This window comes from Ambystoma mexicanum, chromosome 7p (assembly GCF_040938575.1).
Source record: "Ambystoma mexicanum isolate Mex_15411 chromosome 7p, UKY_AmexF1_1, whole genome shotgun sequence".
Taxonomy (NCBI): Eukaryota; Metazoa; Chordata; class Amphibia; order Caudata; family Ambystomatidae; genus Ambystoma; species Ambystoma mexicanum.
The window spans coordinates 936,123,445-936,138,320 of NC_090939.1; positions in this window are offsets into that span (position 1 = coordinate 936,123,445).

A 14,876-nucleotide genomic window follows, 5' to 3' on the forward strand; every position below is an offset into this window, starting at 1 on the left:
GGTTAATAAACAACTTCCCTTGCTTATATATGGTTTTTCTGACTTTACAATAACATGGTGGGACAGTTTAAAGTAAGCATTTTCAGCAGGGTTCTCTAGGGGAGCAAATGAGATCATCCACATATTCAGGGATATTCTAAAAACCAATATGGTGGCAGGCCATGATGTAGCCACATGCCATACCTCCCATAAGCCCAAATGATCCAATAACAGGCAAGGACAACCCAGATTACATAGGTGGCCAACATGTCCCTGAGCACCACCCAATGGGAGGAGAGACCAAAACTTAAAAGCCAACCAGGCCAGCCAGCGGTTGCAAACCTTGGGAGAAGAGGCAGGACTAGAGCAGCAGGCTCTTGAAGAGCCATTTACTGGAGACCCAAGAAAGGTGAGCATGACGGTGGAGAAAAGGAAGCAGGAGAGATAGTTGGATAGTAAAGAGGGAAACATGTGGGGTAGAGAGGAGGAACAGATTGTTTTGGAGAGAGAGGCTTTTGTTTTAAAAGATGGGATTAGTGGAAGGAGAGAAAGCCTACTATATAAGAGACAGGAGTAGAGGTTGTTTGGGAGCAGAGAAAGAAGAGAATCACCTTGGAGCGCCAAGTTTTCAGCCCCTCGGATTGCGGGCAAACTGAGAAGCGTCAGTTTTAATAAGTTTTAATAAGGTGAAGCCACCTTATTTGTTTTGTATCGCATTTTTGCGGTCCTTGTGCTACAGGACCAGTTTGGACTGGCAGCTCCAGGTTAAAATATCAAACTAATTTTTGAGAGATTATTTATACTTACTACAAATGGATTAACAGTGTGGTGCCCACCACTCTTCCTTTTTTCTAGGCATTAAGAGGAATGCCTGGTGTATCCCACCCTTCCCATTCTACATGGCCTGGATGTCAGATGTTACTATGTGTCTTGTTTCCTCATCTCAGGATCCTAAAAGTAAACAAAGTCCCTTGAGAGGCCAAGTAAAACATGGGCCTTTGCTTTGCTGGATAATAGTAGAATTGCTCCTGCCCCCCTTAGATACTGACATCCACAAGAGAGTGCAGAACGAGAGCACTGCGGACTTCTGCAGGTTCAGTGCCCATATATACCGAATATTGTGTGCCAAGAAGACAGTCAGCCTTTTGAAAGGCTCAGGCTATGTATCATAGACCAGCGGAGATGTAGCGGTGCACAAAGATTGCATACTTAATCAAATGAACCAATCCCTGAAAAGTGTGCAAAGTCACATTGCCCACGACAGTGAGAATGGGGACGGTGCGCAGGGGCAGGACAAGAGCTCTATAAAGAGGTTCGGGCTGAACAGAGTAATGTGGGAGCTTGGAAAGCATTTACGTGCAGAATTAGAGAATCTTGGAGGCAAGAGGTGCAGAGGAGGCTAGTTTGGTACTTGCTGCAGTAGCATCAGGGAAGAAGTTCAAAATGAGGAGGTGCAGAAGGTGGTTTGGAAAAGCGAGAGGAGGCTACTTGGAGAGTAGAAGGAAGGGGTTGGGAACAACATTGGAAGGCATAGTAAAGAACGAGGTAAACTTTGATATAATGAACAATCAGAAGCAGGTGGTAACCAACAGGAAAGATTGATAGAGCTTCAGTAGGAGATTGTGAGAGAAAAGAAGGAGTTGTGACGGAATAGGAGGAGGAATAGGAAGGCCATGAATAGTTTGTGAGTGAATAGGAGAAGGGAGTGGAAGAACCGAAGCAGGTGTAGGGGGTGATCATCACATAGCAGAGGAGGGGGAGAAGGAAAAGGAGTAGTGGTTAAGAGAGCATGAGGAGGTGGAGGCAGAACCAGCAGAGACACAGAAATATCATCTAGACACAGAAATATCAATTTGAGGAGGAGGGAACAGTCCACAAGGTGTAGGATCAAGTTAGACAGTCTCCAGAGAGAGTGATGAGCCCAGAAAGTCTGAGCCAGATAGGGAAGTGTTACATGTATGTCACACACCTGGTGGACCAGTGTGGAGTTTGGGAGAGTGTAAGAACATGTGGCAAAGTAATGAGAAGGAAACCAATGCCCACAGCAGGGGGGTGTAGTCTTAAAGTCCAGAGTGTACAGGATACGGTTCCCTTGGGAATTAGTTAATTGCAGATTCATGACGAGAGTAGTCTGAAAGGGGGCATGGATGGTAGCAGAACATTTCTCCTGTAGGGGCTTCAATAATCCCTCGCCCAACTATCCAACCATCGAACAACCAGCTTGGTGCCCTCTAGCCTCATTCTCTACGCCATCCATTTCTTGACATGGACATCAGAAGATGCCTGGAAAAGGAACCTATTAGAGGAGAATGAGGGGAATGCATGGACTGCTTGATATTTTTAAAATAAATGAATGGGACATGTGAACACCCCAGAATGTTAGAGACTGAACACTCTTCAAGGAATGCCTGTGAGACCAGAATATTTGAGACTATTAAAATCCTGGAAATTTTTGTAATGTTTTTTTTTTATTGAACCCCAGAAAAGGAGATATTTCTTTCACTGACTTGTTCATCTCCTGTGGTATTTCCTCCCCAAACCAGGCTTCCATATACCCGGATGTTGCTACCAAAGAAACCCCTACTATCTAATAGTTGGCTTTGATTAATGATGTTTTCCCTAATTGCCGTCTATCTAACTCACTCAGGGACTTTCTACCAACAACAATGCGCTTGGAGATACCTGCTCTGGCGTCCATTCATTGGGAATCTAAGACACCAGTGTGCCCGATATACTGATCCACGTGGAACTTTGAGGACGCTAGGATTCCAGTAAGCATACAAGCTTGGCTGCCCCTGCAGCATACTGGAATTGACAACAGAGGAAATTGGAAACTTTGAACTACTTACCCATCAGTAACCCAACTGATCATCGTGCACTGATACACTATGTAATTCGCGGTCCCCCGAACCTGCCAGGACCATTCCGAAGCAATTGACTTCACAAGTCACACCATATTGCCTTGATAAAGACCCTTTTGGTCAAAAACCATGTGTTGGCTGTTCTGTCTCTCAAACATTGCTTAATTCTTTCTTCTGATGATTGTAACAGCAACCTGTCAAAAGGACAGGTTTTACCCAGATATGATAAGATTGTACATATGAAATGTGCTACCACATTAGTGAAAAATAAAGCAAAGGAGAGAACTCCTTGATAAATACAGCGAGCACAAAGTTGTTTTTGGATGATCTTTACCCATCTTTCTACCTTTCCCGACTCTCGACACAGGTTAGTGTTCTAATGAGAAATGAGGTGCCTTGCAATTGCTCTGCAAGCATTGCACTCCTGCGGCACCCAAACATAATTCAGAGATGACATGAAGTCGATCTCCATTGTTAGGTTCTGGAGAAGGTGGCACCAGCAAGTTTGCCCGCCGAAACCGTTTGATCACCCAAGTCAATTGATATCCTTTTGAAATAACAGGGATACTTTGCTGAGAACTGGCAGACCACAAGGGGTGCTAGTGTCAAGTGGCACAGCCAAGTGGTAATTTTATAAACAAATGTTGTGATACAAATTCAAGAAAGAGGCAGAATAAAAGTTGAAGGACGTACTTGACATTTCTTTCCAGTGACAGCTACGGTGGAGAAAATGCAGCATCTGGTTGAAAGCTCACCCATTACATTAAGTCACTGTAAAGTAGTATCCCAAATGATGTGATAGGTTATTTATAGAGAGCTTAATACCAAGAGGTAGCCCACCGCGGACCCGGGGATCACACCTGTGTTGCTCTGTGTCGCCTTTGCTTACAAGGTGAGCACGTTGCCCATGAGCTATCCTCCCGAGATTGAATGTTACCAATGCTTGTAACAATAGAGAATGCTTGCAAAGCCAAACATATTCGAATAGTTAGGACGTAAGAGATTACATTCACTGAGCAAAACACGTTGCAACATACAACTCATCTTTTTCACGTGTTATCTTTCAATGTGAATTGTTCCTGAAAAAATAATTAAAGTTCATTTTTGAGCCGATATGTGTTTCGCAAAAGTGTGTGCTTTTTCAAGGCTTCAAATATTTTATTGACCTCCATGTTCACTCAGGTGTTTGTGGAATTCACATGTGCTGCTTTCAAGAATAACACCCGTTTTATGAGCACAAATTAATACAATCGACCACAACTCGTGTTAGCCTAACTATTAATTGTACCCGTTTGGTTTGTAAAATGACAATAATTACAAGATGGAAAAGACCACACATTATTCTTTACAAAATATAAGTAATGATAGGTAAATTATTCTTGTTTATTCAAAAGTACAAACATTATTACCACACACTAAGGTGTTAGGCAAAGAAGACAGAAAACATATGAAATGTCCTAGTCTGTGTTACATACCATGCTTATATAACCGAGATTACCTAACGAGGCGTGGATAAAACACCAATTGTGACTAGTCACACACATCCAGGTGGCCTATACAGCGGTCAAAGACTTTTTGAGTCTAGTTTTTAATAAGAAATGCTTTCATATTTCAACAAAGTGCACATACGCTTGAGCCAGCCGCCCAGGCTGTTCTTACTGTGGGTTTGCCATTTCCTCATTGATTCACTTGGCTGCCATTATAGGTTCAGTCAGCCATGCTTCCCCAGACGTAGAGTGAATGCCAAGGCGTTCAATGCCATTCAAGATCATAGCCTCCTTTGTCCGCGAGAGTTGTTTGCTACAGTCTAACTCAGTTCTTTCCTTTACTTCATTCCACCAGGGCGGGACAATTGGGCATGGCACCAACCGGTGTAGGTACACACTGATATTTGGGCTCTAATGTTGCTGGCTGGAGTGCAAGTCCAAAATGGCCGCCCGACTTCTGTGTGGGGAAGAGGGCAGCCTTTAAGGACTCTGGGTGCACTGCAAATACTTTCTAACGTGATTCTACTTGCGCCCTATACTATAGCACAATGTTTGAACTTAACCTCATTAAGAATAACAAATGTGCTTTTGTGACAGAGGGCTGAATAAATAAATAATTGAATGAGCGAATGACTTTGAGGAGCTATATGATATTGTGACATTAAATGTATTCCATAAATTGTTAGAACACACTAAGAACACATTTAAAAATACAATCTGTGTTGCATTTGCCTTAATACCAGAGGTTTGTGGTTATGCCGCACTAGCCACCCCAAACAACATCAAGCAAAATGGTGCGTTATTCTTGCCTTATGATGATGTTCTTGCTGGCTACTGAAACATATAATCAAACAGGGAACAGGGGCAGGAATATTTCAAAAAAGGTAGCAGGCGCTCCTCTCCAGAAAGAACATGGCATGAGGGGCAGGAATATGTAAACTTTGCTCTTATGCAATAAATGGGGCAAATGAATGTAGCACCAATTTTGCTTCGTATAATAGGTAATGGGGCCAAAGGGTTTCGCCCCAATCCATCCAAAAATAAATTCTTCGGGGCAAAAATAAAGCAGAATACATTTTTACTAAGTTTGCTGCATAATACAATTAAATGTTGCAACCACATTTCTTTTGATTTCACATCGCAACCATGGTACAACCACAGTCTGGCTCCTTTTCTGCCTTAGTGCAATCATTTTGGGATTATACGAACTGGGGCGAAACCTGTTTATCGATTCCATACTGCTCGAGCAGCAAAACTGGTGCTAAGTGCATTTTCCCATTTGTTTGCCTCAGTGCCGCAATCTGGCCCAAGGGATAAGATTAAGAAAAATACACAAAACCCTGTTCCTTTTTCGTGTAGTAGTTTAAAATGAAGCCACAATAACACTTCTCAAATTTCATGTATATACACTTATTGTATTATGATTGAGACTGTGAATATCTCCTGCTGCCAACGGTGTGATAGTGGAGCCCGGGCCGCAGGCCTGCTGTGGCACATGCATCGACGCATTATTGTAGACCAGGGGTGCACAACTGTTTTGACAGAGGGCCGAAAGTACCTTTCATGATGGCTATAGTGGGCCGAAAAGTAAATGTGGGCGGGGTGGTAGGCGGGGCGTGGCAGGAGGCTTTTTCAACCCCCAATTTGTATTAAATACAATGAAAAAGAATATGTTTCTGAGGGGTAACGATTTTTATTTGTATTTCAAACTTACATTTTGTACTACACATTTTCCATTGTTATAATATATTTCTATTTCGTTATTGTATATGGTCTGTTTAATTAAATTATATATATTTTATTGACCCTTGATTGGACATTCCATTATTTTGGACTGCTACACTTTGCTGTTTGGGTTGCCCAAGAGGAGTATGGCCTTCGTTGAGTCAGGTTTCCTCAAAAAGCAAAGGATGTACATCTCCTAACTGTGCCTGTTTTAGCTTTATTATTGGGTTCACTCTTGGAGTGCAACACTATGCTCCATGGCCCCCACCTGCAACCAAACACTATGCCCCATGGCCCCCACCCCTCAAACAAACACTATGCCCCATGGCTCCCACCCCCAACCAAACACTATGCCCCATGGCTCCCACCCCCAACCAAACACTATGCCCATGTCCCACACCCCCAACCAAACACTATGCCCCATGGCAGACCCGAACCCCCCACCCCCAACTCAGAACACAAACTCTCAAACATGCACCCATACAGACCCAAACCCCCACCCCTCAACTCAGCATACAAACTCTCAAGCATGCACCCATACAGACGCAAACCTCCCACCCCCAACTCATCACACAAACTCTCAAACATGCACCCATACAGACCCAAACCCCTCACCCCCCAACTCAGCATACAAACTCTCAAGCATGCACCCATATAGACCCAAATCCCCCCACCCCCCAGCTCAGCACACAAACTCTCAAACATGCACCCATACAGACCTGAACCGCCCCACCCCAACTCAGCACACACACTCACAAGCATGCACCCATACAGACCTCAAGGCTCCACCCCCCAAATCAGCACACACTCTCAAACATGCACCCATACAGACCCAAACCCCCCACCCCCAACTCAGCATACAAACTCTCAAGCATGCACCCATACAGACCCTGCATCTCAACATACACTGCACTTACACTCCAAAACAAACATTCAGGCAGACCCAACACCCCGCATCTCAACATACACCACACTCACACTTAAAAACAAACATTCATGCAGACCCAACATCCCCCTACCCCCAAATCTCAACAAACACCGCACAAACATACAAAAACAAACATTCATGCACACCCAACACCCCCCCACCCCGCATCTCAACAAACACTGCACAAACATAAAAAAAAAACATTCATGCACACCCGACACCCCACCACCCCCGCATCTCAACAAACACCGCACAAACATACAAAAACAAACATTCATGTACACCTGACACCCCCCACCCCGCATCGCAACAAACACCGCACAAACATACAAAAACAAACATTCATGTACACCCGACACCCTCCCACCCCCGCATCTCAACAAATACTGCACAAGCATACAAAAACAAACATTCATGCACACCCAACACCCCCCTCGCATCTCAACAAACACCGCACAAAGATACAAAAACAAACATTCATGCACACCCGACACCCCCCACCCCGCATCTCAACAAACACCGCACAAACATACAAAAACAAACAGTCATGCACACCCGACACCCCCCACCCTTGCATCTCAACAAACACTGCACAAACATACAAAAACAAACATTCATGCACACCGACACCCCCCACCCCGCAGCTCAACAAACACTGCACAAACATACAAAACAAACATTCATGCACACCCTACACTCCCCACCCCTCATCTCAACAAACACTGCACAAACATACAAAAACAAACATTCATGCACACCCGACACACCCCCACCCCTGCATCTCATCAAACACTGCACAAACATACAAAAACAAACATTCATGCACACCCGACACCCCCCACCCCGCATCTCAACAAACACTGCACAAACATACAAAACAAACATTCATGCACACGCTACACTCCCCACCCCGCATCTCAACAAACTCCGCACAAACATACAAAAACAAACATTCATGCACACCCGACACCCCTCCCACCCCCGCATCTCAACAAACACTGCACAAACATACAAAAACAAACATTCATGCACACCCGACACCCCTCCACCCCCGCATCTCAACAAACAATGCACAAACATACAAAAACAAACATTCATGCACACCTGACCCCCCTCCCACCCCCGCATCTCAACAAACACTGCACAAACATACAAAAACAAACATTCATGCACACCTGACCCCCCACCCTCACATCTCAACAAACACTGCACAAACATACAAAAACAAACATTCATGCACACCCGACACCCCCCACACCCGCATCTCAACAAACACTGCACAAACATACAAAAACAAACATGCATGCACACCCAACACCCCCCCCACCCCTGCATCTCAACAAACACTGCACAAACATGCAGCAGAACAGACCCAACACACAAACACATACAAAAAGACCACTTACCGGACGTGCTGGAAGGCAGGCTAGCTGGAACGCTGGCGAGGTAACTGGAGTGGTACTACGCCTGGCGTGGCAAGGCTGAAATTCCTTCCGGCATCAAGCGTTATTGACTATGCTAGCCGTAGTGCTGGCACTCCATTGGTGCAGCACACACGCACTACGTGGCTCGTAGGAACTACGTGGTGCGTGTATGCTGAGCCAATGAAGGCCAGTGTTTTGTCCTGCCCAGAAGAGAAGAGTTTCAAAGACTTTCCTAATGGAGGGCGGCCGATGCTGCTTGCGGGCCGCACCCATTAGGAAAGTCTTTGTGCCTCGCGGGCCGGACAAAATGGCATGGTGGGCCGCAACTGGCCCGCGGGCCGTATGTTGTGCACCCATGTTGTAGACCAACCTTGAAAGAGAAATAAACAGAGGACTGTAATGTCATTCCGCTCAGCGCTCCTCATCTTTAAAGCACGACATGTGTTTCGCCTGCAGCACACTTGTCCCCGAGTGCACTGCCCGGCCTGTTTTATGCATCTGACTGCCTGGCATACCATATAGAAGGCGAGCCTTAGCATTCCACAGTCAAGCGCAAAGCAAGCCAATTGTGCTGGCAGACAGATGGAGCCAATGTCTAACACTTCGCTGAAGCAAGTGCTGGCTGAACATTCATCCCCCTGGGTAAGGACAATATTACATTATTCTTAGCAAAGGCGCAGTGCCTGGTATCAGTTACGTCAGTGAGTCATTGCAAGAATATGAGTGCAGCCTTTTTCAAGTCCTGGCAAACACTCCCTTTATTAGACAGGTGAATTCAGGAGCGATGCGTCTGGGTGTCTGTAGGAAGCCCACTGCCATTATGTTTACCCGTGTAGGCGTTTTAGTTGCCACTCCGAAAGACCGAATTGCCTCTGAAAACTGAAAAACAGAGTTTGGAAACGGATACGAATCAGTATGGTTTTAAGGATAAGCTGTGTTAGCCAACCGGAAATGCCTGTTCTGCTTTGAAAGCCATAAGCGTTGGCATATTATATGGTTCCCTAAGGAAATTGCTTTCCATATGCAGGTGCCTAAAAAGAGAACCTCTGTACCCTCCCTTGTTTTTTTAAATTTGCAGAGGATTCTAGGGGTACCCACAGATTTGTCTGACCTATTTATCCTTCACTTTTATAAATGATATAGTGGTCCTCTAAAACTGCTGTCAAGTCTTCTGTATGTGTCCTTTGGAACCGCTCGCATTGTGCAACATTGAAGGGTGAACTTTGTAGAAGCAGGCCCTACACCAGGAAACATGACCAAGCACACTTGGGTAAAAGGTGGCAATAAGCTATGATATATCTGTATAAACTATTGCTCAGTGACTGATTGTAAAACGTCCTGGGAAATTGAACTCCTCACTCGCAGCAGGCCCGGTTGGGACCAGCAATGCTCTTATTAAACAGTAACCCTGGCAATGGGCGTTAACATAGCACATTCTTTTTGTGGGCATCAGTAAATGGAGAGTATAGTGGCGTCTACCTGGAAGGAGAGCAACATTTTGCCAACATATAGGAAAAGGTTCTTGGAAGAACCCTGCTAATTATCGTATTTTAGCAATGTTAGATATACCCGCAAAATTGTTTGCCAGAGTATTGTTGGACACGTTTTAAAAAGAGTCTCCCGCCAAATCAGACAGCCTGTAGAGGTCCGACCAGTACGATTCATAACCTGCTTACTTTGGTGTCGGCGGTGGAATATGGCTGGCAAAGACCTCAACTGCCAATGTATTCTACTTTCTTCAACTTCAGTGCAGCGTTCAACAGTGTTATGAGAATTCGCTTACTGCAAAAATGTGTGTCATAGAACATCACGTAAGGCCTGTTGTCAATGCTTATGCAGTTACACTCTGACACCAGGGTTAGAGTTCGATCGGATGGACAGGGTAGAATGTCCAAATGGGTACCAACTAAGAGAGAAGTCAAGCACGGCTGTATATTGGGTACGACGCTGTTTCATCGCCTGCTGTTACATCGCCAGGCTTTTAAAACATGCACATTACATCGTATGTGCTCATGGAATTTTTTAGGGGGGGTGGGAAAGGGCAAATAAGGGTTTGGGCGGGTGGGCAATAGTAAAACATATTTTTTGGTGGGGGATTTGCAGGGGCGACCCCCCCCCCAAAAAAAAAAACATGAGCACATTCGATGGGATGTGCACATGTAAAAGCCTGCCGATGTAAAAGCAGGTGATGAAATCACATGGAACAGTATATTGGCCTCTTTAACGTATATCTTGTAGATCTAATCGATGTTCCAAGTATACAGGCTGCCGGCCCTGTTAAAGTTGGTGCCCTTAAAATAGGATGGCTAGGATACGCAGATGATTTGCTACTCCTGGACTATACCCGAGGGGGCTCCCACTTTTGATAGATGCTCCGGGCAAGTATGCAATTGAAAATGGCCTACGGATCAATATTGAGAAAACTAAAATTATGGCATTTACTCTTGCAAGGAACTCGGCCTCTAAATTTGAATGGAGACTTGATTCTAAACCTTTTGAACAAGTTAATTGCTACAAATACCTGGGTGTTATGGTCGATGATAAGTTGAAATGGTCAAGCCATTGGGAATACACATATGCCAAATGCATGAGAGAAACAAGAATGCTGAGTCAATTTATTGACAAAAAGGGAGACTACTTAATAAAGATGGTATTGCTGCTTTGTAGATCAAAAATAGTATTTTGTATGTTGTGCGGTGCAGAAGTCTGGGGACATAACTACAATAACGCTCTTATAGAATTAGAGGGTAAACTGTTATGTTTACAATTAGGAATGCCCAAATCATTGGCCTTAGAATATGTGTGTCTAGAGTTTGATTTGCTGAGCACATCTATTTAGGTGATCTACAAATTGGTTATGTGCTATGAGAAGATAATGAAATTGGATAATGACACAATAATGGTGTATGTATTTCAAGATTTTCTGGGGATGAGTGATTGCGAACTGTTTGGTTGTCTTGGGAAATTGCTGGGAATTTACAAGAAATGGAAGCCCTGTCAGGTATCCTATCTCAATTGGCCTGTAAACCACTCCTTTAAGAGAGCAGTGAAGCATAGGCTTAAGAAGTAGATTTATGAAGCGGACACTGTGAGATGGGTGTCAAATGTAAGTGGATCCTTTATATACTATATGTTAGAACACAGACATCTTTATAAACCCATTGATGCATTCCCAGATAGTTACATAGTAAAGCAATATTTATTGATTCAATTTAACAATTCATCCTCCTTGGAGATTGAGGATGCAAAATTGGGTAGTCTAAGACAAGACCGACCTTGCAGAGTATGTGGGGAAGCAGTTTTCTAATCTTCTGAACATTTAATGTTTACGTGTGCTAGCGTGGAAAATATTACGTATACGTATTTGAAATCATATAACAGGATGAATTTTTTATAAACCTACGATTTTATTGCATGTTTTATTGGAGGGAAATGATGCATATTTCTGTGTATCATATGGTGAAGATTTATATTGTATGCAACTTTCATTGGGGATATGATATTGATTGGGACGATGAATACATTTTATATTATTTTCTGTCATTGTTATTTAATGGTTTGATGTGAGGTGTATATACAAAGGCTACTTTGACTGTAAGTATATTATCACTAACTAAATAAATAGATCAATAAATAAACCATGAATTACTAATAGACATTTTAATAAAAAATGAAGGGCCAAATTCACAGAAGTGTTTCATAATGGCAAAACCCAATTTGGAAACGATCTGTAAATTAGGCCCGGAATCTCAAAATACTATGCAGTGACTTGATGTTCTTTGCCACCCAACCAGTTAGATTTTAGAGAAGGCCGCTTAAAATGGAGCGCACCAGATTATTACTCTGTTAGGAAAGATTTCTAAATTGTGGGTAATTTTCCTTCCATGTGGCAACCCCTTTGTGAAATCCTTTCTACCTCTGATCGAACCAGAAGGCCTGTACTGGTACTTCGACCCTTGGAATAGCGGGGACAGCTATTCTCGGCATCTTCACCATCTCCTGCACGTAAGCCTTCGGAAGTGTCTCTGGGCCATCCAGCAGACTGACCAGTTTACCCAGGAGTCTTGCTCTGTAACGGCCGCCAGGTTGTGTTGTATTTCGAGTCCTTGTCACTCTCACACGATTCGTACACTTGGCATTCCCAGGTCTGAAGTGAGTGGTGTACATTTGGCTGAGATACACACGGCCGCTCCGTTGCCCTGCTGTGATAACAAACTGTGCGGGTTCACTTCATTTGGGACATCTTTAACTCAACTCTGCTGCTGCAGAATCTACACGACGACGAGACGTCCCCTGCTTCCCTGAACCTGCCAGCACTGAAACTGACGCGGAGAAGCCTGGGTCTGCTTGCATCGGGGACCGGTGAGTAGCATAGCTAGGAACTGGTCGCCCTCCTGCAGGAGCCCATAGCTTTTCCCCGCTGTGTCAAACAGCACGCCTTTCCGTACTCGCGCTTTGCTCCTGCCCACAGTGGAGGCTGCGCTTGAGTTGCGGAACTCTGTTCTTCTTCATTTGTGCACCAAACTGAACTGCCTGATTCCCTCGAAGAGACTCCCCTTTTTGCCCATTGGCACCAGCGTGTGCAGGTACTTTTGAGCACAAGGCTCCACTCTTCGTAGGGCTTGGACTTCCTTTTAGTTAGGTGACTCTGAAGGCGGACTGGGTCTAATCATTATTTCGCACTGCCTGTTTTTCTCCCCTTCTAGGTGGACTGCACATTTCGTGCATCTAACGCTTTAGACTTGTTTGTATTTGTATATATATTGTATTGGTTTGGTATGTGTTGGTTTACTAGAGTTTTATTGTGATTTATCGCTACGGTCATTGTTGCAAAGGCCTTGGAATAAATGCGTATATATTTTTAATATAACAACTGTTTGGAGTAATCTGTAAGTGTCCTTGCTTTGTGTGCTCATTGCGGGCTTTCAGTCACCCTCACCCCTCTTGAGACCTAGTCTTGACCGCCGCAATCGCTACCCTGATTGGTCTGGCTTGTCCAGAGGTTACCCTGTTCCAAGTAATTAGGTTGGCCTTCTGAACTTCTGCGCCGCCAGGACAGAGTTCAGAAATCCGTCTTAACAAATTGGTGTACAGCGGTGGGATACGACTGAAGGTATCCAGTGTTGCGCACGAACTAAGGCATTTCAAGTTATTCCTACCAGGACACGTAGTGAATTGTCGTTGTCGTAGCATAACTTTAAAAAGGCCATAGTCCTATCTAACAGTATGGAAACAAATACCTTGTTAACTTTAAATGCTTCCAAATCCGAAACATTGAAAAAAATGTGTGCAGAGAGAGGTGTTTCCTCTCAAGGCACCAAATTGGATATGATCCAAAGAATCGTGGCGTGACAAGAAGCGCAGCTTGACGCTATAACTTCTGAGGACAGTGCGGAAGGAGGTGGGGCTGCTCTCACTGGTAGAACCGACGGTTCTGCCGCTGCACTGATCCACCGCGACCACGAGGACAGGGAGGATGAGATGTCTAATGTTTCCTCTGCCAGTGTTGATGGGGAGGCTATGCTTGAATTCAAGAAGCAAGAGCTGCTGCGGTTTAGGCAGAAGGAGCTTGAGTTCAGCATAGCCAAACTACAAATCGAACAGGCAGAAAAACAGAAAGACATGGATCACCAGTTGGAACTGGCCAAGTTTCAGGTAGCAAATGGGTCCAAGGATCCTGGACATGGGTCTGGGGCCTCCTCTCATCCACGGTTTCCGAAAGATCTGCTCAGTGTGTATGAGGAAAGGAATGACATTATGGACTGGCTGAATACGTTTGAGTATGCATGTGAAGTTCAAGAAGTTGACAATGCTGATAAGATTGCCTGGTTACTCAGCAGACTTCCCCATTCTGGCTGTAGTGCCATTATGGAAATGTCGAAGGCTGAGCGAGCTGATTTCGCAATGTTAAAGCAAACTCTCATTTTAAAGTTTGGAAAGACTCCTGCCCAATATTTAAAACGATTCCGACAGTACAAGAAAAAAGAAGGTGGTACTTGGGTATCTTATGTAACCGAATCCTTAAAAAACTTGACTGGCTGGGTCGAAGGTTATAAGGTTTCTACCTTTGAAGGCATGATAAATCTTGTCATGCTGGAATACATTTTTGCATCTTCTTCCCCGGAGCTTAAGCACAATAAACTTCTCTCAACATAAATAAAGCACACAAGTGGGTTGAAAAGAAAACAAATCACAATTCTTTTATTTCTACAAATGTAACTTCAAGAAATAATTAAACTGATCAATAAACAAAAACAATTACAAATGTAGTGCTGTGCAAATTCGATGGTCCTGCATGCTTAAGAGGTGAGCAGTAGGGTTTATGGATTGGTACAAATGCATATGGCAATTATGATTTCACCCACAATTTTGGTTTAAAATAACACAGGGTGATTTAGCGGTTTGTTTTTCAGGACCGCCCTACTTTGGTAAGTGTTGGGGAAGTCAGACAGAAACATTGGAAAGATTTGGG